This window comes from Myotis brandtii, unplaced genomic scaffold, assembly GCF_000412655.1.
Source record: "Myotis brandtii unplaced genomic scaffold, ASM41265v1 scaffold548, whole genome shotgun sequence".
NCBI lineage: Eukaryota > Metazoa > Chordata > Mammalia > Chiroptera > Vespertilionidae > Myotis > Myotis brandtii.
Genome location: NW_005370031.1, coordinates 2,982,884 through 2,986,862, shown reverse-complemented (window position 1 = coordinate 2,986,862; position 3,979 = coordinate 2,982,884).

The window sequence follows — 3,979 nt, the reverse complement described above, 5'->3', positions numbered from 1 at the left end:
GGAAGGTTGAGAACCACTGCTCTAATGGAAAGTCATTCCACAGCTCTTAACTTTAGATTTCACTCCAAGTAACAAAACGTGGCTTGAGTTATACAAGACATTTACAACAATAAACTCCTTTTCAAAAAATTCAAATCACCTTCTGTCCAAATGACCTCAATTAATGGAGTCTTACTATACAATAATTTACATATATCAAGAATTTTTAAGAAAGGAGATGGAAATCCCCCCAATATATTGAATTTTGATAAAATGCAAATAGGTTTGAATGCATTCAGGATGAACATCACAGGCCACTGGTAAAAGAAGATGCAAAAATGACTTTGGGATAGCCACCAAGTTTGGAAGGAGTCATCAGGCTATCACAGAGAAGGAATTAATATTTTTTCAAAATTAAAAATTAGTTTGGGTTGAATAAACTAAAACAGAGAACATTTGATCACAAATAATTAGCTAGGATAACAGAGGTTATCATGAAAGAATAGGAACTAAATCCATTTCTTTAGAAGCTAATCATTAAACTATGTAACACTACTACTTACTTTTCTAAACTAAGATAATACTTGTGTGCTTGAGTCTATAATACTTGTATTTTTAATCTAATTTTATAAATACAATATGCTATTGTATTTATAGCATTGATATCTAGAATAACATTGAGATTTCAATACTAATTTCTATATCAATGAAGAATCAATTTAAAAATCTCACAATATGGAACTCATATAACTTAACAAAAGGAAGATAAACAATCCAATTAAAAAATGGGCAAAAGACCTAAATGGACACTTCTCCAAAATGGACATACAGAAGGCCAAAAGTCATATAAAAAATGCTCAATGTCACTAATCATCTGAGAAATGCAAATCAAAATGACAGTGAGGTACCACCTCACACCTGTTAGAATGGCTATCATCAACAAATCAACAAACAACAAGTGCTGGCAAGGATGTGGAGAAAAGGGAACCCTTGTACACTGCTGGTGGAATGCAAACTAGGGCAGCCACTGTGGAAAACAGTGTGGTTTTTCCTCAAAAAAATTAAAACTACTATTTGACTCAGTGATCCCATTTCTAGGAATATATCCCAAGAATTAATAAACACCCATCAGAAAGAATATATGCACCCCTATGTTCATAGCAGTGCAATGATTTGGAAACAGCCTAAGTGCCCATCTGCAGATGAATGGATTAAAAAGCTGTGGTACATCTCTACAATGGAATACTATGCAGAATGAACTCTTACCATTTGCAACAGCATGGATGGACTTAGAAAGTATTACGCTAAGCAAAATAAGCCAGTCAGAGAAAGATAAGTATCACATGATCTCACTCATATATGGAATCTAATGAACAATAAAAACTGATGAACAAAACTAGACTCAGAGACATAGAAACATTGAACAGATTATCAAATCTCAGAGGAAAAGCAGGGGAGGGTGTGGGGGGAGATCAAACAATGAACTCATGTGCCTATATGTATAACCCATAGTCATAGACAATAGGGTTTTGAAGGCTTGGGGGTTAAGGGGGAGAGAAGGCAATGGGAGAAAAAAAAGGACATATGTAATACTTTAAACAATAAAGATTTATTTAAAAAAAAAGAAAATACCTTAAAATAAAGGAGGAACAGAGTGTTAAAGATTAAAGCAATTCTCAGACGTTATTATTTCACTCACAAATAGCTTAATATGTATCTCTAGCAGATTAAGGTGTGTTGTGTGTGTGGTTTTTTTTTAGCATAATCATACTTCTAGTTATAAGACAAATAAGTTCTGTGGAGGTAATATACAGCTTGGTGACTACAGTTAACAATATTGCATTGTAAATTTGAATGTTACTAAGAGAGTAGAGCTTAAAAGTTCTCATCACAAGAAAAAAGTTGTAGCCCTAACTGGTTTGGCTCTGTGGATAGAGCATCAGCCTGTGGACTCAAGGGTCCCAGGTTCGATTCCAGTCAAGGGCATGTACCTTGGTTGCGGGCACATCCCCAGTAGGGAGTGTGCAGGAGGAAGCTGATCATTTTTTCTCTCTCATCAATGTTTCTAACTCTCTATCCCTCTCCCTTCCTCTCTGTAAAAAAAAAAAAAAAATCAATAAAATATATTTTAAGAAAAGAAAAAAGTTGTAACTATGTGAGGTGATGGATGTTAATTAAATGTACTGTGATAATTATTACACTACTAGAGGCCCAGTGCATGAATTCGTGCATGGATGGGGTCTGGCCAGCCTGCCCCGATGGGGGCCGATTGGGGGCCGGGCCGAGCCCCACTCCCAAATGGGGAGGGGGTGCCGATTGGGCCAGCAGCCTGGGGGAGGGGCCATGGGTAGTTGGCCGGCCTGCCCTGCCCCTGATCGGGGTGGGGGGGCCGATCGGGGCCCCCATCAGGTCGGTTGGCCACTGCAGTGCACTTCATAGTGACCGGTTGTTCCAGTTGTTTTGTTGTTCTGGTTGCTTGGCTTTTATATATATAGATATATACACATATTGAGTCATTATGTTGCACACTTTAAACTAATACAGTATTTTATGTCAATGCTATCTGAATAAGACTGGGAAAAAACAATCATAATACTGTATCTAATAAAATGAACAGTAATTTTCTAATATTAGTTTAAAAAATAAAGTCTCACAATATAAAATTTGTAATCTCTTTTATACTATCACATTCATGTTTCACAAAATTTTTGGTCTAACTTACAGTAATTTTAGTGAGGTTTGTTTTATGAGTTTTGTTAATTTAAAAGAAAATATCACTGAAATTAAAGGTGCATACTTTTCAATTTCACTACATTTTGTAACTTTGTCTCTTCAGTGTTGATTTTGTACAATTTTTTGTCTCACCACTGTCAACTCAACTTCTGTCTTAGGAATTTTAGTGTAAAAGTAAAATTAGTGATTAAAATTTTGCCTCAGACATTTTGTTAGGATGTGGAATGTTTCATTTGTTTTTCTCAGAAATATGCCAGGTACAGGAAATATTTTGTCTATTCTTTTTTTAAATAAATCGTTATTGTTGAAAGTATTACATATGTCCCTTTTCCCCCCATTTCCCTCTCCCCACTCCCCCCAAGCCTTCACCAGCTACTGTCTGTGTCCTTGGGTTATGACTTCCAAAGGACAGTTTTATGATTCTAAAACTTGTCGGAGGTATCAATTATTTTATAAAAATGAAAAAAAGCTTTCTTAGTCCTAGACTGTTTTCCCCAGTGCTTCTCTGGATAAGGTGAAATCAGAGTTATTATTATCAGGCCAAGCTCAACCTGGAGAATTTCCCTAAAAGAAAATCAGTCTTGGACATTCAGTAATTCACTGGTTCACAGACTTATTTCTTTTATTTGTATCTACTCCATAATGTTAAAGCTTAATGAACATGGATTTATGAAAGTAGACTCTGAGAATAATATAGCAACCTTGATAATCAAGAATGATAATAACAATATAATATTAATGGCATATGCTACTTCAAAAGCTGATAACACAATGGCATAGAAATAAAATTAATTATAAAGAAAAGTGAAATGTATCATAATGAAACTATAGACACAGTGCTATGGGAACACAGAGGAGGTCTTATAGGGTGTCACACCTATAAGTATACACATGAATTCTCATATTTGTCCTAGAATCATTCATCCTTTCCATCAAAAAGGTGCATCATGACAGAGAGATTCTTAAACCCACACACCTAACACTCACTGGACTCTCCCCTGACCATATGCTGAAGAGCACTGAAGATTTTCTATCAGGGGCAGACTATGCAGAAGATATTTGATAGTTCCTCATCAATAATGCCAGGGGGGCCTGCCTAGTGTGGCTCAGTAGTTGAGCATTGACCTATGAACCAGAAGGTCACTGGTATGATTCCTGGTCAGGGCACATGCCCAGGTTGCAGGATCTATCCCCAGTAGAGGATGTGCAGGAGGCAGCCGATCAGTGATGCTCTCTCATCATTGATGTTTCTGAAATTATATATATA